The sequence below is a fragment of the Doryrhamphus excisus genome, chromosome 21, assembly GCF_030265055.1.
Source record: "Doryrhamphus excisus isolate RoL2022-K1 chromosome 21, RoL_Dexc_1.0, whole genome shotgun sequence".
In the NCBI taxonomy this organism is placed as follows: Eukaryota; Metazoa; Chordata; class Actinopteri; order Syngnathiformes; family Syngnathidae; genus Doryrhamphus; species Doryrhamphus excisus.
The window spans coordinates 6,047,360-6,072,553 of NC_080486.1; the positions used below are offsets into that span (position 1 = coordinate 6,047,360).

The 25,194-nt window shown below is 38.2% G+C and overlaps 1 long non-coding RNA gene across 2 annotated transcripts in view; it reads right to left on the bottom strand.

Moving 5' to 3' along the window:
* The window catches only part of LOC131108761 (uncharacterized), a 39,583-nt gene extending 16,828 nt beyond the window's left edge, over positions 1–22,755 (bottom strand). For both annotated transcript variants that reach the window (XR_009120532.1, XR_009120531.1), the window contains exons 1-2: positions 22,713–22,755; positions 17,464–17,579 (exon numbers count right to left, since the gene is read on the bottom strand). This is a non-coding gene — a long non-coding RNA (uncharacterized LOC131108761). The remainder of the gene's footprint in view (positions 1–17,463; positions 17,580–22,712) is intronic.
* Positions 22,756–25,194: the final 2,439 nt, after the last annotated feature.

Consider the following 25,194-nt stretch of genomic DNA (forward strand, 5'->3'; position numbering starts at 1 on the left):
TACAGATCACTGCCTTCCTTTGTGTTCTGGTGTTAATAGAATGCCTCTGAGCAAGGCACATATGTGGTGTTCAGTGGTATAATTTGTTATCCCAGCATGTGTTTTTTATGTAAAATACATTACATACAAAATTATGCTACATGTTGTACTAAAAGTTAAAGGGAAATACCAATTTCATCCTCTATCAACCACCAAACGTTCTACGTCCCTACAGCCCAGTTTGTGTGACCATTAGGCACACACATTAAATTAAGCAAATATCAATCGATTAAATATCTTCCAGTCAAACATCTCCAAAACCATGGCCAAGACCAAAGGATTGTCAAAGGAACCAAGGGCTAAGATCATAGACCTGCACTAGGTTGGAATGGTCTTTTTCAGTCCAACAGCCCTCGCTCTGGAATTTGGTTCAAGATTTTGTAGGACGATTGTGATAAAGTTGAGGGACCATCAGCATCTCCGTCCTCCATCAATGCCCAAAGGGTCTCCCAGTTCAAGACAACATGTACAGACTCAGCTGAAGTTTGCCAATAAACATCTGAATGACTCAAAGCTTGGGAGATGAGAACTTCCTGTGCTTCCAGATGTGTAAAACCCTGATGACCGACTACAAGAATCATCTCACCACGGTTTTTTCAGCCACGCTTTGCATACTCATTATTCATAAACTTACTCAAGATTCCTAAACCATCATTCCAGCCTTTCAGGTACCGCTACTGAAGCCTTTCCGCTCACTTCAAGCTTGGTCCTAATTTATTAACATGATTAAGTGTCATCAACTGAAAGCAACATGATTCACCCCCACCTGTGTGAGGACAGACTCATCAGATATCACTAATCAAGTATAGGTTGATGTGAGTGTTTAGCCAATCATGTTCAGCCTCTAGCAGCGATTTATTAATTGCCAATCAGACATTTAAATAGGAGCAGTTAATTTTGTTGTTGTGCCGTGCTGCTCTCTGTTTTTGAACAACCAAAGTTAAGATAAGGTCATGGTAATGCTGACTACCATGCATGTCAGGTTACGTTGCTTTTCAGAAGAAACATAAGAAGAAAGAAACAAATATAACAGACCACAAACAACTGATGCTAGGGCCAGAAACGTCAATCTGTTTCTTCTTAATGTTTTAAAACACGAACAGATTTGTCAAAAGTATCTGGCGGTAATAATGACTCCCTACAAGAAAGATGGTGCTCTTAGTTTGTCACAATAGGTAGCAAGATAAAACAACACGTTTCCATAAAGCTCACATTGTCATCAAACCATTGCATTGATGTTTTACTTTGAAAGCAGCTTCAAAGGGTAATGATAATGCAGGAGAGTGCATTTGTTCTCTGTCATATAAATGAACTGCTGTATGTACTTACAAGACATGCCTCACTTAACTCACCTTTACTGAAGCCATGTTTACCCGATGTACAATGAGGCGTGTAACGGTACAACATTTTTATTGGATACAACTTACTGTTCGGTACTGATATCCCTTGAAGTACACGTTGAGTTCCTGCAATGGTAACATGATCCCAAGAGCTGACTCGTTGATGAGGAGTATGTGCTAGTAGAATAATAAGTGAGAATTATCTCACAAAAAGCATAATAATCCCTAATAATAACACCGATACTATTGCGGCCATAACCCAAACCAAGCTAAAACTCAACTCTGAACCACCAAAGTCACTTCCTGTCCATCCCCCTCGGCAGTGCCGCAGCCAGAAATTTTTCATGGTGGCCAAGGTGAGGCCATAACTCACATAAGGGTGGCAATAAGTTGACACCTGAATTGTCTAGATGGCAAGTGGGGTGGCCGAAGGGTGACCAGGGGTGGCCGGAGGGTGACCAGGGGTGGCCACAGCCACTGCTTGCCACCCCGTAGCACCATCACTGCTTTTGGACCATCCATTAGAGCAGAGGTAGGGAACCTATGGCTCGGGAGCCAGGTAGGGCTCTTTTGATGACTGTATCTGGCTCTCAAGCGTTTCTTACCACAATAAAAATGTATGTTTGCTAACATTTTAAAGTAAACATCACGGAAATGATTGTTAAAAATAATATTCAAAATCAACAACTTTCTTATGCATTTTAATCCGTCCATTTATTTTCTACTGCAATACGGCCGACCATATCTATCTTTCCTGATGATATTTTCCAGGTCAAACACCAAAACTCGATTATTACTGGGTAATGCGGTAGTCTACCTCGGTCATTGAGATGTCAACATCGAAATATAAACTTTCCTCCTTTAGTCAGATAGTCACCTAGCTAAAGCTGCAGAACCAAGCCTTCTGACGAAGATGGCCAAAAGAATGAAATACATGTACGGAGTATGGTGCAAAACTATGCAGCAGCAAAAGTTGTATTAATGGCAACAAGTATTTGATTTATTATTAGACACTGCGCTGCTCACGAAAGTGTGCTGGCCACACCCCATTGGCGTGGGGTAATGTGCCTGGTCTACGTAATTAGAGCCCATTATATCTAAAACTGTTGGTCTTACATAAAAATGCACACATTTTATTGCATTCAATGTTTAAAAAAAATGTATATGGCTCTCACAGATACACATTTTAAAATATCTGGCCTTCATGGCTCTCGTAGCCAAAAAGGTTCCCGACCCCTGCATTAGAGCAATTCATTGCTGAATTATGTGCCGACCGCATGTATTAATGCATAGTTTCTGAATTCTGTTCACCATAATGGAGGCCAACCCGCGCAGAGCATAATATGGAAGTGAATGCCGATCTACACTCCTGTTTTAACTCTAGACTTGGTTTACATGATAATAATAATAACAAGGCCACCAATAATAGCAGATTTATGTGCTGAATCACACTTCAGAATTTAAGTCAAGGTCATCGTGAGAACTTAACCAAATGGACCAAAGTAATCAGGTTGGCCACTGCAGAGTCTGGAGAGTGACAGGTGGCCACGGCCACCCCATAGCTCCGCCACTGCCACTAATTATGTCTACTATATTGGGTAATACCAGTGTAAAGGTGATTATAGGTGTGTTATTTCATCTATAGGGAGCTCTAATAGTAGTAAAAAAATAATTCAAAAGATTATAAACATATTTTATTGGCTAACTACAAAATTATGTCATTTATAAATAGTGAATCCTAGGATTTTTGGAAATGAAGGATTATGCACCAACCCAGTAAAAACAGAGCAGCAATGAAGAAGGCTGTTTAAGTTCAAGTTTTCCATTCATTTCAACAGTTGTGCCTCGTTTATCAAAGGTAATTGGCACCAGACCTGACCGCTATAAGTGAATATTAATAAACAAAATATTTACATAGTTAGATTAGGGTTTTAACATTATTAGAGCCCTGTAAACAAGGAATAACACCCCCTAGTCACTTTTACAGTACCACTACAGGGACACAACAGACAGATGCCGCCAGCTACCAAGCTAACTAGTTAGCCTCACCAATTTACTTATTTTAACCTTAAAGTGTTTCAAGTAGAGTGGGGAGGAAGGCCAAAGAAGCCAAAAACTTACAAATCACCACTTCCACACGGAATGAGAGGCCAAAGTTGTTTTTTTTCATTCGATTTCAGCCACAGCATGTCCATCTCAGTCTCAATTTGACTTTTGATATGGTTTTTTTTTTACTAATACTAGGCCCATAGTCAAGCATGAAGCAACCAATTTTAGAGCAGAAAGATCTAATATCGGAGGTATCAATATTTTAGTATTGATCTTTCATTTTCAGTTTGCATGTTTGGGATGTTCTGGACAGGAGTATATGGCATTTGAAGAAAACAGACACTGTCTGGGTTTTAGTCTTTTGTGATGCTTGGTGTTATCATCTCACTCTACACTTTTTACCAGCTCATCACTCCTACTCTCGTATTGACTACTTTAGCACGTAGCTCAATACTATCTGACATTTAAAAAGGTTTGCATTCGTCTTGGGGTGTCTTAGAATAGTCAGCGATTTGAGTCTGATTCGACTCTCAATCCTGCAGTGGAATCATATGAAAATGTCGTGTGATCAAGATTCTACCATTCTGATTACACGGGGGTGCCCAAATCTGCTGCTGAACATACATTTTTAAACAGAGTCTTTGTTTTTGTTTTAAATAGCCTATTATTTTCTGATTCTGCCCCATTTGTGTTGAAATTGAAAGAATTGAAAATGACGTGTGTTTAACAGAAGACCTATATTTCCTCATGATTATTATACCTAGAGTTAGAGAGTGTATTGGCAATTTTATATTTTACCATTATCTCATTTGATTTTTAATTCTGTTCCAGAATGTCGGACTCAAACCAAAACAGACACTAACTAAATCAACCTCAATAACCCAAAATGGAGCCAAAGAAAGTGAGAAGAGTTAGCATTTTGATAAATAAGTGAGAAACACGATTGAATTTGCATCCATGTTTCCTTCAGACTACACCAGGGCACCTGTGTAGACAGATATACCTTACCACCACCAGTGTGTGACTGAATAATAGGTTCATTTCATTGTGAAAAACCTTGGGTGCCTTGAAAAGTGAAATATCAAATTTAATTCAGTCAACTCACACACAGAGCTGAGAAATTTATAATATGTTTAGAGAAAAAAAACCCAGATGGAAATAAAAAGACAGGTATCACACTTAGATTTACCCATTTCCATATCTGAACATCATGAAGCCCTACAGCAAATCAGAACCACCAGGTTCCCCGTTAAGTATTATGAAAGCATTCTGGCTACTACTTGCCCCAATATTTCTAAGAGTGGTTTTGGAAATAAAAAAAAACCCTTTCCTTCCCCCCAGCATGAACTCTGCTATAATCAGTCTCCTGCTGAAACCGGATAAGGACCCAATCCAGTTCCTCATTTCATTTATTAATGCAGATCTTAAAATAATCTGCAAAGTATCAGCCAGAACACTGGAAAACCATGCATGTGCACCTCTGATCAAAATCAGAAGAAAAATTCACTATTAGATCTTAAGGAGTTTCTAAGTATAGTATGTAATTTATTCCAAGCAACCATTAAACTTAAATAGGCTGTTCATCTGCTGACCATAGATTAAAAAATATATATAAAACAGAATGTCCAAAAAGGACTCAGTAATGAGTAGCTGCACTATTCTTGTTAATCACCTCAAACTTTTATGGGCATGCTTGATGCCAGTGTTTTCAGCTAACATTGTGGTTAAGAGAGCTAAATCATGCAATGCTAACCACATTATGATGAAATTGCCACATTCAATTGGTTCCTTAAAAGGTGGAATGGCTGTTGAAGTATCAATGAATTGAAGAACAATAGGTGAAGCTGGCTGAGATTTGTTTGAGAATGGGCTGCTGTGCAAAACATGCTGCAGAGCCAAGTAGAATGAATGGACGTTCCACAAAAAAGTCCTTTGAATGCTGTTGGATTGGTGTAAAGATTGTAACGGGGATGGGTACATTACCGCATGAGAGTGCACAGCATTGAGAGATGTCTTACAAAAAGAAATCTGACGTTCAGCAAATTAAAAATCTCATTGACAATATTATGCTTGCAATCAAAATGAAAGCATCAATGTTGGGTCAAAAAATCCAGGATCGCGTGATAAACTATTTGAGTTCTCCAGAAAGCTGGTGAAGCAAAAATGATGCATATTCCAAAAAGTTAAACTTTTCACACCACAGACTATTTTCCCAAAGAAAAAGGGATCATCGAGATGATTTCTGGAAAAATTTCGACGAGGTTCTTTTTGTTTAACAGTGGTTTTGGTCTTGGAACATGCAAGCCGTTTTTGCCCAGTATCTGTCTTATAGTAGAGTCATGAACACTAACATGAACTGAGTTCTTTGGAGGATGCTGTGGGGTCTTGTGACCTATTGGATGAGTTGTTGGGGTAATTCTAGTTGGCCGGCCTCCCCTGGGAAAGTTCATCACTATTTCACGTTTTTGCAATTTGTGGATAATGGCTCTCACTGTGGTTCGCTAGAGTCCCAAAACTTCAGAAATATATACAATATTATGCAAGCAGTCCCTCAGTTTCACACCGAGCATGGACTGGACATGATGATGATGATGGCCAAACAACATTGACTCTTTGATGCCTGAAAAAACTTGTGGAAATTGCATATTCCACTTCTCCACTTTCTGAGCAAAGTGTGATGGCTGTTCTGAGGAACTACACATGCTTCAAGAATATCCAGGGAAAACAGAAATCTAGTGGCAAATTACTGCTACAAAAAGCACGATTCACAGTTCAAGGTTACTCTCCCTTCTCTAGGAGATGTTTGGGCGAGCTGGCACAACTCTGCTTTTCTTTTCAAAAGATGCAACCTGACTGTGATGGAAGGGCACGGTTTAGAAGTTGCATTCCCATTACTTGAAGGTGGAGTGACCGTGTCAAAGAGCTGGTGAAGACCTCATCAGCTGATGGCAGAAAAGTAAGACCACTTTTTATTCGAAGGCTCTGTGGTCTCTTGGATGCTCCTTTTCCAGACGGTGAATTTTGAGTACAGATCAACAGACATTGCTACATAGAATAGTACAAGGCCATTCTGTGGAGGCCATTAACAGTGAACATGCTAAATTCAAGTACACGGTGAGGCAAAAAAATTTAATTTACATATTCTCAGATAAGGGGCTGCACGGAGGATGAGTGGTTAGCGCGCAGACCACACAGCTAGGAGACCCGAGTTTGGCGACTCCAAATTGTCCATAGGTGTGAGTGTGAATGGTTGTTTGTCTATATGTGCCCTGTGATTGGCTGGTGACTAGTCCAAGGTGTAGCTCGCCTCTCGCCCGAAGACAGCTGGGATAGGCTCCAGCAATCCCCACAACCTTCGTGAGGATAAGCGGTAGAAAATGAATGAATGTTCGCATATATGGTGGCTGTGGAATACAGCATATTAGCAAAAAGAAAACATGCATCTGTAAGCAAAAGTTAGGCAAATTTTGCTTTTATTGATGATTTTCAAGCATTAAAATTTTTGGTGAGACATAAGCGCCAGATTGCCGGAAAAGTGCGAACTGCATGTTCGTGTGTTGACATGACCCCAGGATACAAAAAGGGGACGAAAGTGTTGAGCAGAACAAGGAACCTGCAGAAGCTTGTAGAATTAAACATGCAGGATCCGCACAGGGCAACCTATGCACAGCAAACAAGCCGGCAGCAAGCAACACTCCAACAAAGGAAAAAGGTGCCACCTGCTGAACTAAATAATCAGAACACAAATTAGCTGCAGGCGCGTATGAACAGGAAAGCAAAGGCAGCCAAAAGCAGAACATAGAAATAAGCTGTCATGCAACAAAAACACACACGGCGGGACTACAGTGTTTCGATTGATCAGCTACCCATAGGTATCGGTATTTTGTCTCATCTTCGGGATGCCGAGTGCACATAAAACGGAGTCTGCTGCATTTGCGGTTCCGAAGGCAGCGGATGCGGCTCGAAGGGCCCAGCAGAGGCTGGCAAACCTGTTTTTCATTCAGGGTTTCCGTTAATAGTGTGAGAAGACTAGAAATAAATGCATTGTTAAATACAAAACATGAGTTGTGGATACCAGCATTTTGTTCATGTTCTGGTAAAAAAAAAAAAAAAAGAAAGAAAATAAATATTTAAAAAATTAGCTCTTCATTTTGTATCTCTCACAAGAAAAAAAACTTGGTGACCCCTGATATAGCCAGTACATTTAAACATTTACTCTGTGCGTATGTGATCGGCATTGGTATCGGTCGATTTCACTCATCAATTATCATATCGGCAGCATATAAGCCTGATAGGGACACCCCTGGGCATGACTGAAAACTGTCATAAACAAGTTTTCTATGCTCTAATTGTGATAATTCAATTTATAAATAAGGAATCTTATTTGTTGGAATTTACTTGCAGGCAGGATGGAATGGGTGGAGAAAAGTGTCAGGCGTGATAGAAGAGTTTCAGCTAAAATGAAAGGAAAGGTATACAAAGACTAGCCATGAGACCAGCCATGTTGTTTGGTCTAGAGACAGTGGCATTAAGGAGAAGACAGGAAGCAGAACTGGAGGTAGCAGAGATGAGGATGCTGAGGTTCTCATTGGGAGTGACCATGATGGATAGGATCAGGAACAAGTACATCAGAGGGACATTAGATGTTAGAGACCTTGGAGATGAAGTCTCCGGATGACATGTCCAGAGGAGAGATAGTGAATATATTGGTAGATGGATGCTGCGTTTAGAGCTGCCAGGTAGGAGGCGTAGAGGAAGACAAAAAAGGAGGTTTATGGATGTAGTGAAGGAGGACACGAGGGTAGTTGGTGTGAGAGAGACAGATGCAGAAGACAGGGTTGGATGGAAAGGGAAAACCCCAAAAAGAAAGACAATTCACTTATCACGGTCAGTTGTGGAACCAATTAACTACAATAAACAAGGGATTATTGTTATTATTGTTGTTTTGGCCAGGTGTGAATTATTTTTCTGGGAGTTTGTGCGTATGCTCAGACACATGAAACATTATTGGGAACATTGTAAACTTCACTATAAACAGTATAGTATAACTATGTTTTTGTGTTTAATTAAAAGCTAGAAAGTGCCAATGAAGTTGCAGGGTGAACGTAGAGAAAAAGACCTAATGAATTCCAGTGGGAGAACTCTCATTCCCTGTCTTTCTATTTGAAAAGGTAGGCACGAGCAGCAACAAAATCTACCTTGATGGAACATGTTTCATTCAGACACACCTCCTCCTGTCTGATGGCCTCGGCTGCCTCACTTCTACTGCAATATTTATATTACTGGAGCATATTTGCCATTCGTTTTGATCTTCACAGACACTGTAATAATTAAATATATGTAGTGGTGCAGTGCATAATACATGGCAGCGAGCGTGGGTGGCATGGTGATTGTTAACCCTCTTGAAGGAGCACTTGGAGAGACAGTAGTAGAGCATGTACAGATTTGGGCATCTTAGAAAGCCCTCGGCATGCACACGTATTGACAGCTGATGTATGCAAAGGTTCGGTTGCTTACAGGACTTTAAATCACGACATTCCATGCAGGAAAAATACAAGTACTGCTGCTTGAATTTGGTTGAAACAAGCTTTTTAAAAATTCATGTAAACACATTATTTAGATCATGTTTGAGTTCTTAAGGATGGCGCGATTGGACATGGACAATTGGAAACCAGATCCCGTTTACATGTACAATATCCCAGCAGGCTTTGATTATATGTGCCAGCCTCCATGGAATACTTACTAATAAATTAAATTCACAAGATGATAAGACAAATCTGGAGAGAGGGGGGCACAACAACAATGAGACAAACAAAAGCTACAGAGAATGTTTCTATGCACTAAATGAGTCAGATTTGTAAAATAATTCCGTTTCTCGGCTTTTCGGTTGACCTGTCACGTCACAAAGCATCTCGGCTCAGGGTTGCCAGATCCACCTTATTATAGAGAGTCACTGTTCATTTGTATTTGACTTTGATGTTTCATTGTAATGCAAATTTGGAGCCGGCCAGACCGGAGCAGGAGGGGATAGACAAGAAGAGACAAGGAGACAGAGGGGGCAGTGTGGGGGCAATACAGAGAGAAACAATATCAACAGCCACAGTGATTATACTGCTTTTAAGCAGTTATACTTATTAGTGGTAATAATAATAATAGTAATAATGAATAATTAAAAAAATAATAGTAATAATGAAGCAATCTTGTTGAACGACATCACCATCACATTCATATCAATAACATGACAATAACATAGATAAATCAGTGAATGATGTGTAGGGTTGCGTGTCATTTGAATTTGAACGATTCCTGTTCTGATTCTTTGTTTTGACTCTGGTTCTGAATGATTCTCGATTATGATGCTTTTAAGCGGCGGGGTTATAAAAGTTTGCTTTTCACCCAACTTCCATATCAGCTAGCATCCTGAAACCCTGGGCTACATTGACATAAGACAGACATATTTTTTTTTTTTTTTTACTTCTCGGAGTAATTATGCTGGATACATAAACATATGTTGTATGTGTTTATCCTCATTAGGGGGTATGCTGGAGCCTATCCCAGCTGACTTCTGGCAAGAGGTACAACCTGGACTGGTTGCATACACTATGTATATACAGTAAAACTGCACATTTTTTGAGTGGCCTTTTACTGTAGCCAGCCTATGCAAAACCTGGTGCCTCCAAGATATCAGATTTTCTTTATTTTAGATGAAACTTTCTTATGCCACAACATAAGTTTGTGTAATCATTTCGGATAAAAGAAACTGTCTAAATTGTGTACTTTTGAGACTTCACGCTGCGACATGTTAGAGTAAGATTGTAATAAGAAAATGGAATGAATGATTCCCAAAATAATAATAGCGCTATGTCAACATTTTTTTTTCCCTCTCGGGAATTGATCAAACCTGCAAAAACTGAAAAGCCGCTTGCCTGAACAAATTGCTCTCTCCACTCGTTTATGTACAAACACCCAGTTGCGTCCTCAGCTGACACATAATATCACTTGGCTCTTGTTTGCCTGTGATTATCAAGCCCACTCATGTTCTATTTCTGCCATGCATTAACCGTTGAAATCATAGCGTGTCCCTCACACCCCCAGTTTTCAAACTGACATCAAAAGAGCAACGCAAACAACAGGTCCCGCTTACCATTCAGCAACATACAGGGGTAATTTGTGGATGCGTGATGCCACTAATGTGTGCCCACATTTGTCAATCATACTGCCTGGCCAAAAAATAAATAAATTCGGCACCTGGAAGCAAATCGCTGTTGCATTTGCATGGGTGATTTTGTTTCAGCTGCCAACAAAGATGAAGAAGAATTCAATGAAACTACTCAAAAGGAAGAACAGCTTACTTTTATCCTTGTGGTTAAACAACTTGCCGATTTTGTCGCAATTCAACACTCCTTAACGACATATTTTCTCAAAAGTGACTTTCTCTGACATCATATTGGAGTTTTCTAATATGGCCAAAGCACATATTGTTCTGCATTTTGTGTTCTCACTGAGCAGCAGCGGGTGCTGTTGACAGGTCCGCCCCACTTTTACCGGACTGTCTTACCAGGAAGGTGAGTGTGTCCTAGCTTTGCCTTCTTGTTGGTCAGGGGTTGGGTTGCATTATGGATTTTTTTTAAAGCTTTTAGACAAACCTGACACTACCAAAATGTACCAAAGACACTTGGCCTCAGCTTTAGTCATGTAATTGCAGTCATCTCATGTGACTGTATATGGACAGGTGAGTACACCACTATCTGTATCTGTAATATGTATTCTGTATATAGTATTATGTATATAACATGAATTGATGAGAAGCTGCTATATTTATTATTATTCAGCTATATGTGTACAGTGTATGTGTGACTGTGGACAGGTGACTAATGGGCACAATGTATAGTTAGTAATGAAGCCTATAGGAGTCACAGGTATGTAAATGCAGGCACTATAATGCAAGGGTTTTTGGTGTGCAGCCATTTTTGACTAATGTTGGTGCAAGGGTATGAATACTTTAGCAAAAATTAAATACAGACTTATGCAATTTAGCTATAGTAAAGAGTACTTATGAACAAAAACACCGATAGGTTGTCATGTTTGTGCTATTTTTTTCCATGTAAACAGGAGAAACACACCTTTCCTTTGTTCTGTGCTGATGAATTGAGTGTTGCACATACGTAGGTATGAATACTGTTGCAACCCACTGTATTCAAACACAATGAAGTTTTCCCTTATGGATATGCATAATTGCATGCAGTATCGGTAACTCGTTATAAATGAGTATCCGGCTTATCTCGAATGTGCAGCTTAGTACATGTGTGTACAGAACTATTGTTAATATTATTATTATTATTAAGACCCGGGTTCAGTTCCACCCTCGGCCATCTCTGTGTGGAGTTTGCATGTTTTCCCCGTTCATGCGTGCATGTTTTCCTCCCACATTCCAAAAACATGCTAGGTTAATTGGCGACTCCAAATTGTCCATAGGTATGAATGTGAGTGTGAATGGTTGTTTGTCTATATGTGCCCTGTGATTGGCTGGCGACCAGTCCAGGGTGTACCCTGCCTCTCGCCTGAAGACAGCTGGGATAGGCTCCAGCACCCCCGCGACCCTCGTGAGGATAAGCGGTAGAAAATTAAGAAATTATGATTATTAATGCCACTCCCATATTACAGTTATCATTCATAGCAGCAATGCCATACTTCAGTCTGATTGGCTTCTGGCTTCTCACGATACAGCTTTTCTCCTAACCAGAAATCTTGTCACGTTTTAATCTCACACCACCCGTACTAATTTCATTTCACTTTTCACTTTCTATTTCTTTGACATGCTGCCATCTGAAGAGTCTGCCTCACGCTCGAGAGAGTAGGGTAGCTTTTTCAGTTTGGAAATCATCAATTTAAAAAGACCATGGACTGTAGAATGTTGCAGAGGTGATCCTCACAACATTTAGCGTTCACATACACAACAATGTTTAAATCTGAAAAGCAAAGCAATATTTGTTACATTTTGCATTTTTTATGTCTGGAATTTGCTTCCTTTAGTTTTTGCAGCTCATTGGCATATTCAACAGATACAGTATTGCTTGTACATCCTCACCTGGTTCTGTATTCTACCCAAATCCTGAAATTCCTAAAGTTCCCAAAAAACCCCGCAGGCATGTTTCCTTGTGTAGCATGAAAATTCTCACATGTCGAAATCTCGATTTATAATCATTTCCAACTTGAAAGCAAGTTCTGACAGCTGCTGCAACCGCATCTGCAATGTAAGTAGTTTCAACCTTTAATCTGCACCACTGATCTTCCGGTTTGATGCGACTTTTACAGTTTGGTATGGTGTCCTGATTTTATCTGGTTCTCATTTCTCTTATGGAAGTAAATGTTTTGTTTCCTCTGTTTCGATTAGGCCAAAATTTTCAAGCTTTGTTTTAGTTTTAGGGTTAGTTTTGGTGTTTTAAACCCCTCCCCACAAAATAACTCATGGTGACCTGTACAGACTTGACTGGACTTGACTTGAGTGGCATATAGGAATATTTTGGAGTGGTTGTCATGTGACAGTCATGTGATTATCAGACAAAGGAGTGCTTGTATATGCATTAAATAAAACATGCACTGGTGAAAGAAGACCAAAGTATAAAAAAACAGTACAAGGAAACAAATAAAACCACAAGAATGGCAAACACCAGGACAAGGAAGCTACACCAATAATTATTGGCAAATATGACATGAACGAATACATTGCATATAGTGGCATGAAGCACAAAGTCTGTATGGCCAAAACTGGCAAATACAACAATAAATGTTATGAAAACCGTCTGGTGTCAACCAAGCATTGCAGCAAGCTTTATTTGACAAGTGTAAACCGTTGGCTCCGCCCAGGAACACCAAACAAGGGCAGAACAGAGACAAAAGGGCAGGCATAACTGTTCTTATATTTCATGAATGAATATGTGCTGGTGATGTGCAGATCGATACTGAAATATCGATTATTCCGATGACAGCGGTTCATGGTCTGAAATCGATTTTCAAATCAAAATATCAAATACTTGAAATACTCTAGTCGTTTGAGGTAATATTTGTCTGAAATATTGATGCGTGAAATTTTAATAAAGTTTTCATTCTTATACAGTCTTCCTTTTTCTCTTTGGGCTTTTCTCTTCAGGGGTTGCCACAACAAACCAATCTCCTCCATCTGATGTACTCGTCCCTTATCCTTTCAATCCTGGTCACTCTCAATGAAAACCTCAGCATCCTCATCTGTGCTGCCTACAGTTCTGCTTCCTGTCTTTTCCTCAGTGGTAATGTCTGTAGTCCAAACAACATCGCTGGTCTCACCACAGTTTTGTATTTTTAAATCTTAAGTCATTTACTTTAATGGTTTTATTATTCGACTTATTCTCATTTTTATTGTTTAAAATCCTATCTTCACACATTTTACATGATTGTCATTTTTCTCTTGTTGTATATTACCTTGGCTGAACATACCCAATATACATCAGGAATATTCATTTCAGTAAATAAATAAACAATAAGACTTATTTATTAACTTATTCAATACTAATAATGTATTTTTGCGACTTTTTGTATTTTTCTGCACTGTAGATACAAGAGGTGATGATGCAACTCAGTTGCAACTCGAGTTAAAAAAATAACGTCAGACTCAGATTCTGTCTGGACGCTAGTTATTTAATACATTAATTGACATTGTACAGACTCTTATTGTAATAATTCATTTTCAGTCCAATACGAATTACTTAGTAGTATTTTTGGAAATACTAATCTGGGTTAACTCGATATCTAAATAATGATTATTGTATTAACAGTCCGAAGTTCAAAGACCAGCAAGCGCAACATCTGGAAGTTCCCTAATATTTTCTAAATAGATGCTAAGGCTGCAAACAATGACTGCTATTACTGAGATGGTGTGTTTATGAGTTTCATAATAGGAGGTCTTCTTCCACCCCGCAGTTCACAGCTAGTTTATTTTTGTCTTGTTAGAGTCTTGTAAATTTGATGGCTGCTTGATCTCCAACCCTTTTCACCCACCCTCACACAAACGTGTCTCTGAAGCTGTGCAGGTTCCACGTATAATGATGTCTAGTTTAATAAGCACTGTAATTGATTTATCTCAATTCCAACAAGTAAATATCCACATTGGGCAGTGAAGCTGCGGTAGCTGATCTTCAATAATGACATATTGGCTAGCGATGCCGCTCTAGCACTTTTATACAGACTATTGACAAAGTAATCAAATGATTGCCATTCAACTATTATAATAGATGGCTCATCTGTCCAACACAGTCCTTTCCGGGATTTCATTCCTGCTCCAATTTCATTCTTTTTCAAAACAATTCCGGAAAGTATTGGGAAACGATAAAATAAATGAAAAGAATCCACGTCATGGTCAAACTGGCACCATTTTATGACTTGGGGGCAGATCGATCCAGCTATCAAGGGGATCGGTACCAAGGGTAGTATCAGTATCGGCCTGACACCAGTGTGATGACATTGAACAAACACTCCATGAAAATTGTATGAATAAGTACAAGCACTGTATTTGGCTGTAGTGCTGGACTCTACATCAACAAGGAAGGATGGACCAACAACCAAAATGACTTGTTAATGTGAAAGCAAAGCTTCAGGGGAACTCTTCTTCACGTGTTTGTGGCAATTTCAAGAATTGTGTACAATGGGAGTCAATACGTTCTTAACCAAATGATTGCATGCAGGAGATTAAGAAGAAAAAGGGCAATAGTAAACCACACCTTTGGACGACGTATACAACGGTATATATGCGACCTGACTTTTCAGACTGTACTTTTCGGGTCCATATTGCATTAATATCTACAAGGAGGCCCATGTCCCATTTGAAAATGGGTATATCAGTGTATCACACAGAGGATTTTTCCACGAGTCATTCTTCTTTATTTCGAACATCACCTAAAGCACAACAAACCAAACATAAATCAACACAAATCAAAATACCTATGCATATACGTATAAACGTCCACATGTTCGAAAGGGAATGGAAGAAGTCAAGACTTATCTAGTCCCACCCCCCCAACCACCCAGATTCCAACCTCATCCCAACAAAACATATATTATTCCTTGTCTACAAGAATGAAAACCCCACATTCAACCACCCTCACCCAGCTTGAGGCACCCAACTACGTGCCAAGAGCAACCAGTTCATTACTACTCATTGTATCGTACATAGTCCAGTACAAAGAGTCATGACCATGTGTTGCATAACTGATATGGTATGTGAGTTTGTGCCTCAATTAAGCCTTTTATAAGAACCTTTTGTCATTAAACTAGTTCAGACTATTAACTACTAAACTGAATCTGAAGGAGTAATAGTAACTTATGACAGTGGCATTGTACTGTGTGATAAAACACATTTTGTGTGGCCTTTTATTGGAGCCAGCCTCAGGCACACCAGTGATATTCCACACCTGTGAGGTGAATGGATTATATCCACAATGATTAAGTGCTCACTAGCACAGAATTTGACAGGATATTTGACAAAATAGGCCTTTTGTTTTAAATCTCTGACTTGAAATAACAAAAACAAAAGGCTTGCGTTAATATTTTAGTTCACTATATTATTAGGCAGCCAATACCTGGAAACATTTTCAGTACATGCAAATTTGAAATATGTAATTAAAGTTCAAGCTGCATGGCGGACGAGTGGTTAGCATGCAGGCCTCACAGCTAGGAGACCCGAGTTCAATTCTACCCTGTGTGGACTTTGCATGTTCTCCCCGTGCATGCGTGGGTTTTCTCCGGGTACTCCGGTTTCCTCCCACATTCCAAAAACATGCTAGGTTAATTGGCGCCTCCAAATTGTCCATAGGTATGAATGTGAGTTTGAATGGTTGTTTGTCTATATGTGCCCTGTGATTGGCTGGTGACCAGTCCAGGGTGTACCCAGCCTCTCGCCCGACAGACAGCTGGGATAGGCTCCAGCACCCCCACGACCCTCATGAGGATAAGCGGTAGAAAATTAATGAATTCATAATTAAAATTTATATTTTATAGCTTCCAGGATTGTCAAAACTGCACACTTTTAGATTCAGACCAAGAATCAGTGCATTTTCAGTCTAGTGGCTTCTCATAGAATGCCTTGACACACACACATACACTCACATAGCACAATCAGAGTTGTGCAACAGTTACATATAACTGATGGAAAAATACTGGATAAAGCAGACATTATTCTCACTCACACAAGCTTAACTCTCATTTCTACACAAGCTTAATGTTCACTTCTTGAGGAGTTCAGAAACTATATAGACTTGGTATACTTTCATTCTGGAAGCTTCTCCAAGCTTATTTGATGATATATTTGTTTTGGGATTTGAGGGGGAGGGAGGAGTCCAGAATTAGCCCCAAATTCCAGACCTCATGAGCAGAATGGATGAAGGAACCATTGATGTTATTGCTGATGCTCCCCAAGGGAGGGACCACAATTATGATGCAATCATCACAGATAAAAACAGGTTCACTCAGTCTTTGATTCAGCAGGCTTCCAACTTGACCAGATAGGACTTTTTCTGTTTTTTTTTTTTCTGGTTTTGCTGTCTTCCCCTGTTGATCGCCGCTTCGTTGACTGTGGTTAGGTTTCCATCATTTTGAGAAAACCCCAACCCCAGACTACAAAATAATTTATTACTGGGTGCATTTGTCTTGGCAGTGGGTATTTTTAAGAATTTAATGTGTCTCTCTTGATAGCAAAACCTTTTCATGTCATTTCATTTGATGGTTGGACAGTGGAAATAGTTTTTGGGTTTAGTAAAGATATGTATTTATTTTTATTAGTCCCACAAAGGGAGTACTTTAGTTCATGATGCAGCACTCCCTCCAAATACTACTGTTGGGTAATATTGCAAAAGTCGTCATCAATTCAATGCCACATGAATACAAATCAGTTGAAAAATCTCAATCTCATCTCAATCTCTGGCATCAACTGTGATTGAGTACAGACTACATAAAGTAAATAAGTCCAGAAAAAGTAACATGTGGCCTGGGAAACAACTGGGCTCACCTTGAAGAGACCAATGAACCTGCATCTCCATCCTGCCGTCTATCAGCTTAAGAAGGACACGTCCAACCAGGCTCAGGTGCAGCCACTTGTCCCACCTTAAACAGGCGCAATGTCTTCTGGAAAAAAAAGATGAAACTGAGGAGAAGGCAAGGGCAAGTGAACTGAATAAAAAAAAAAAGAGAACAAAAACACATTCCCACAAAGTAGAATTCCTTATTTAGAAATCAAATGTTTCCAATGACAGCGTGGAAAATGACCTTCTAAATGTGTTTTTTTTTTTACATTATTAGAGCCCCCCCAGACATGAAAGGGCATCCCTTTAAACCTTTACACTCACATTACACAATATAGTAGCCATAATACGAGAAAATAAGACATAATAGATACTGTATTTTCTGGACTAGAAGTCGCACAAGGCCAAAAATGCATAATTAGGTAGAAAAAAACATACATAAGTCGCACTGGAGTATAAGTCGCATTTTTTGCGGGTAATTTATTTTACAAACTACTACTACTTTTACAAACTACTGAAAACAGACATTACGTCATCTTGGAAGGCAAGTTCTAACAATAAAAGAATAGAGAACAGGCTGAATAGGTGTAAGATATGCTAACACAATGCTTATTCAGCTACACAAAAAATAAACATGAACAATAAATAAATAAAAATAAACATGAACAGAAAAGGTGAAAAGGTATAAAAAGTGTTTATGTAACATAAACTGTTTTTTCATTTATAAGTCGCTCTGGACTCTAAGTCGCAGGAAGAGCCAACCTAGTATGGAAAAAAGTGTGACTTATAGTCTGGAAAATCTGGTACTCAAACACACACATCTTTGTTGCCAGATCTGCTTATTATTAACTATGGGCTTGTATTTTCATAAAGTCGCTTGCAAATTCCCATTGCCATGACTTTTTTGTGTACTAAAATTGTATTTTAGTACACGTAGCCATTTCTCTGTTTCAAAATGCTTAATTTAGGCAATGACAAATGCTTAAATATGTCTTAAATATGTCTTAATATATATATGTGTATATATATATATGCTTAAATATTTTTCACTTATAAGAGTCAGTGTAGTAGTGTTGTAGTCAACCACAACACTATGTTGTTGAAAAATTGTAAAGCCAGGGGAGTTTGCCTTGCACCTCCAAAAATTCTAACCTCACATCATTTTGAAAGTGGACTGCAAGACTGTGATTGGTGGGCTTTTTTGAGTACATTTACAAGTTTTCCCAAAAAGTCCACAAAAGGAAAGAAACAGTGGAGCAAATTGGAGAGTGTACAATGAAAGTGATATATCTAAGTTATATCTAAAAGTTTCCTTCCGGCTTCAAAAGCGATCTGGATGTTCAGTTGGCATTGTTTACTACTGCTACCAAACAGGGAGCTAAATAGGTTGTCAACAGTTGCGTAAAAAAAAAAAGCATCAAAACAAAATGTACTTGTGGTGCTACCAAATAAGGTCTTCAAAGACTGGGATTCCCCCTTGTTTATCACGGTTAACTCCAGACCCGACCGTAATAGTAGCAGTTCCTTGAAGTAGGATTCTTTATTTATAAATCTAATACCATTGTAGTTAAAGCCTAGAAAACCTGCTGGACCTTTTAAATGTATTTTTTTTAACATTAGAGTCCTCTAGGCATGAAATAACACCCCTATATTCACCTTTATTTCAACTTTTATTACCCAACACAGTGGACCTCCTCATTATTTTTTTTACTTCCAGTTCCGTGCTTCACTCCGTGGCTATTGTCTCATCAATGTAACATTACTGGCACCTAGTGACTAGTATGAATACTACACCATGTCTAGAAATGCATCTTCTGAATGCCTTATATTTGTATTTTACTTCACTTATTAATTTTTATGCTTGAAAAATATGTTAAATTTGTGCATTTGTTTGCTTATAATAGGGCGTATTTAACCACAAAACAGTGGTGATTGATTAATTAATATAATTTTGAAAAACTGATAGAATGAAGCCATGAATTTTGAAGTATACTCCTCAATCCCTTCTCTTCTTATTCTGTGATGTAGTCAGGTAGAAGATGAAAATGTTCTTCTATGATCGGATTTTTAAATCAATCAAGTCTTTTTTTTTTTTTGGACAAAACACATTTTGCGATGTATTGTCATATTTCAACACCGTATTTTATATGAGATTTTCAATAGGTTGCATCGTCTAATTGGTTTTATTGAATATTAATATTGCACCATTTTACAAAGTCTCTTTCAGACCACTCAATTTGTTAGGGTACCTGATTGCATCTTCATATAATTGGACTGCACGGAATATTTTTACATTTTCTTCATCGGTTTTATTGTGCTACATAATTGCTGTCGTTTGAAATTGCAAAATGATGTTTCCTTCTTTTGTTCTGCGTAAAAATGGCAGATAAATGAATACCAATATAATAAACACGCCTTATCTTAAGCTGTAAGCGTTTAATGCAAAACCCTTTCAAGATTGAGTTTCACCAGACTGCGTCAAAGTTTAAATGTGTGCAAATGTCAAAGCACAGCTTGTTTTTCACCCAACCTGCCAAAATAGTCACATGTATGGACAAACGGAATACATTAACGATCCATCTATGACATTCTGGTTTGTTTATTGCTGGAATATATTAGGGGTAAATTAATATGCTGAAGTGAATAATTTGTTGGCTGGGAAACAGCAAGTCGAAAGCAAAAAATTACCATCTAGTCGTACTTGTTTGGTTGCAGGTCTGTGACATTCTACATCAGCCACTCAATGTGTGTTGCAACATTTGTCAGAATGTAACTATATACAATTATGTATGATCATAGGCCAATTATTTTGCACGTCAACAGCCATTTATTGATGATCAATAACCAGGACATTCAGAGTTTACTATATATCAGGGGTGTCATGACACACTCAGCCCATAAGATACTACAGAGTTGACTAGATTTATACAATAAAACTTGTAACCAGTGGAACCAGTTATTTAATTTGTTAATTGCAATCAAAAAAGACTGTTGGGAAAATATCAGAAGGGTTTAGGTAAGACTCAGGGAGAGAGAAGAAATGACCCAAATACACAATCTGAGTTTGCTTAGGCAGTGTATTCAATATTTACATGCATGGGCATAAAACCCAAAACAATATAACAAAAAAATAAAAATACAAGATATATAATTGACAATTAAGGCTCAAAATTTAAGTTGAATGGCCATTCAGTGGGTGCTATTTACAAGAATATACAAGGTATGCAATGTGTAAGATTCACAATATTTTCTTTCAGCTGATACTAACTAGTCCATCGAGTCTTGCTGACACGATAGTGAAAACCTCTTGTGTGAGAGGCAGTGACCAAAGGGGGGAAAAATGAGGAACAGTTCGGGTTGGCTGCTGTGCAGTCAACCCCCTACCAGCCCTGAAGAAGCAGGTAGGTCGTCGGTTCATTCATGTAGAGTCCAAGCCGGTCCAGGCTCTAAGGCCTCCTTCGCTTAGCTTGTAATCAATTTTCTGTACCAAAAAACTGGCCTGTATAAACACAAGGCCACAACCAATGAATCAACTCCGACTACAGGCAGTAGACGGTGTTATTGTCAAGGGACAGTGTGCACACAATACTCATATACCAATTGGGTATTTAGGATATAACAATTGATATATTGAAATCTATGACATAATATTTTACTACATTATTAATCCAATAAGTCTATATGAATGCTATACAATAGTGAAGTGCATTCATCCATACAATTGCATGTATCAGATTACAATTGAATGCATCACATAATCAGTTCACAGTTCCGCATGTCCAAAAGGAGTAGGAAGAAGCAAAGCTTATTAAATCCTACCCCTCCATCTGGTACTTTTACAATCAGTAACTGTTACATTTGTTCACTTCCTGCTTTCCTAATATACTTTTTAAGTTTTTTTTTTCTTTTTTCACATACTGAAGTACGAGGTGATATGACCATACAATGACATAATGGGTACCATAGTAACTGTCAATATAGTGATATATATATATATATATATATATATATATATATATATATATATATATATATATATATATATATATATATCACATCATGACTGGTTGAAGACTCTTCATCCTTGTATTTAGCAAACATCAACTGCTTGTATTGTTTCTTGAATTGTCTCATCGTTGTGCATTGTTTGAGTTCCTTACTCAATCCATTCCATAGATTGATTCCACATACTGAAATGCTGTGGCTTTTTAACGTAGTCCTAGCATATAAGTGTTTCAAATGTACTTCTTCCCTGAGATCATATTTCTCCTCTCTTGTAGAGAAGTATTGGATGACATTTTTAGCTAATTGGTTATTTTTAGCCTTATGCATTATTTTAGCTGTTTGAAGATGAACTATATCAGCAAGTTGAAGTATTTGTGATTTTAGAAATAAGGAGTTAGTATGTTCTCTGTAGGCGGCATTATGAATTATCCTTACTGACCTTTTTTGCAGTACATTTAGCGAGTGAAGATTGCTTTTATAGTTATTAGCCCATATTTCCACACAGTAAGTAAGATATGGTAGAACCAGAGAGCAATAAAGAGTGTGGAGTGATTTCTGATTGAGAACAAATTTTGCTTTGTTCAATATTGAAATATATCGGCCACCTTATGTTGTATATTTGTAATATGAGGTTTCCAGCTTATATTTTCATCTATTGTGATCCCCAGAAATTTATTTACCTTCACCCTTTCAATGTCTACTAGTTTTACTTAGGTTCAAGGACAATCTATTATCAAACCATCTTTTTAGTGTGACCATTTCTTCTCTGACCTTTCTAATGATTTCGTCTGTACTCCCTCCGGAAGAAAAAGCAGTGGTTTCATCCGCAAATAATACTACCTTTAAGTCTTTCCTGACTTTGGAGATATCATGTACAAGTTGAACAGTTTTGGTCCCAGTATTGACCCCTGGGGATGCACGTAATATATGAACTTGCAGATCTGTACTCTCCTAACTTTCTAACTCTCCTCTCCCAACAATTCTACCATCAACATGAAAGTGGCTGTTTATTCCATTTACACTTTGAGCATCTGGCATTTGCTGTTCATGCTAACCAGCCCACACAATGAGGCTAGGTGGCTAAGCTAAGTGAAGCCAATGTTAGCAACACTTACCAGTTCTGTTCAATATATAGTACATGAAATGTTCCTAGGTAGTGGGTGCCTACAATGTATTTAAATAGAGTAATGTTAAAACATATTATTGCTCTGAAATAAATTTGCAACCCTACCTGTGAAGCAAGTGTTTCCCCGTGTGTGTTTGTTCAGTCTTCCTGTTAGCTATTTATTGGTTATTGGGTGTCATGTGATCAAGGGGTTAAACCCTGATTGGGTGCACAGAATGACACATGACTCAAATCACATGATTCAAATCACCCGATGCTGAGTGTTGGTATATTGAAACATTTTATTTATACTTTATATATATGCATTTATAATTATATGGAAGCGTATTATAATTAAATAAATAAAAGTATAGTATACAAGTATACACTACAGCTCAAAAGTTTGGGATCACTTGGAAATTTTTATGGCCAGTCTGAGATATGGCTTTTTCTTGGCAATCCTGCCATGAAGTCCAGCATTCTGAAGTCGCCGCTTCACTGTTGATACTGACACTGGTGATTGACAGGTACTATTTAGTGCAGCTGCCAGGTGACGACCTGTGAGGCATCTTTGTCTTAAACTACACACTCTCAGATATTTGTCTTTTTGCACAGTTGTGCATCGTTTTTCTGTCCTTGTTAGACCCAGTTTGTGCTGCTCTCTGAAGGGAGTAGTTAACAGCATAGTAAGAGATTTAATTTTAGTTTAGATTTTTAGATGGCTTTTCTAATAAGCTACTAGCCTTATAAAATGATGAACTTGGATTAGCAGCCATACCAGGAGATTGATGAAGAGGACTGGCAGGTGTTGATAGTAGGCCTCTATGCAAAAATGTAGATTGTTTTTTTGAAAATCATCTGATTAATTTTAATTGTTTGTGAAATTGATAAAAATTTGGTGAAATTGATTTTTTTTTTATGAAATGCATGAAAATTTGTTTTTCTTTGGAAAACAAAGACATTTGCAAACAATCCCAAACGTTTGAGTGGTAGTGTATATAAGTAAATTATATTACCATTTTCACTTGGGTTACAAAGTACTGTAGACTTACACTGTTATGATCTTTGCCTGGCAACATTATCAAGCCAGCCACCACACCTGCACTCTAGAACACACACCCTTGATTGACACAAGAACCGGCTATATACTCTCACATAATCACATACTGATCCAATCAGGAAGGAGTAATACCCCTGCATGGGCAGGACTCCAGGACAGAATATCAGAGTAGTCACTTCTTAGTTTGGTGCTTCCTGCTTCCTACATTGAGAGCAGAGGTTCAGTATGCTGTACTTTGTGACATTATCAAACTATTTTATTGCAAAAAGATTAAAAAGACAGAAAAGTGTGTCTGCTTGATCTCTGTTGGTGGGAAAAACTAAATCAGACATTTGAACACCTTTAGAGTGCATTTTTAGTCTAATAGCTTATCATAACCTTTTTGACGCGCCTACACTCACATAGGACAATCAGAGTTGCACAACATCAAACAATTTGAAATATTAGTCAGTGATAATACACAACTGAACACAAAATGCATTTTTTAAAATGACACTTAAGGGAGAAAAACCTACAGGGACCCATTTTCAAAGTTTTGGGGCTCCAGCAAACCACAGTGAGAGTCATTATCCACAAATAGAACAAACACATGGAAGAGTGATGAACCTTCTCAGGACTGACCAGCCAATAAAAATTACCCCAAGAGCGGAGTGACGACACATCCATAAAGTCACAAAAGACCCCACAACAAAAATAACCAAAGAACATGAGGTCAGTGTTCATGATTCCATCACATTGTACATAGAGCTGATGGGAAAATACTGCAATGGGTAGACACACAAAGGACACATTGTTCTTACTCTCTCACACAAACATAACTTTCACTTTCTAGAGGGTGCAGCACCAGCTATACGTATAGACAATGTGTAACTTCCACGATATTCCTCATGGATGGTAAAAGTCTACTGCTGTTATCAAAATATATTGCTCTCATTTGTGTAATAAAATATATGTGTAATAAAATTTTGTGATCATTGATTACTTCTCCGATAGCAGCGGTGGTCCAAAGAACCAGGAAGAGAGTGAAGCAATAGCCTTTTCAAATTAATAACTTCATGTTTTGCTGTTAGACAGTTTTAAAACATGAGATAGTGTTGCACATTTCTTATGACACAACCCAGAAAGCTCAGTTTTTGCTTGTCTTTAAATATATACGCTGATGTTTTTGAAAATCTCGACTCTTTTCCGAAAGTTCAAAAAACAGAAAAAAAAAAACAGAAATACACAACAATTGACACCAATTAAAAAAATATATAAGTGGCAGAAAATGAATGAATATATGATTAAGACAGTGGTCCACAACTCTCGTGGTCTGTGCTTTTTCTGTTTTGAATGTGACTTTGAATTGTTTGTGTTGTTTGAGCACACGTGTGAATGTGACACTGACACTGATCTAACAGTGTCTGTATTGCCTTATGAATGTGCACAGCTGTGTGTGTCTGTAAAAGTGTCTTGAGTGATGCATATTCATCTGTGTGTTGCATATTCTCCTAGCTGAAAAGAGCAAAAGCAAGATGGAGAGACAGAATTGGGTCAGGAAGTGGCTGA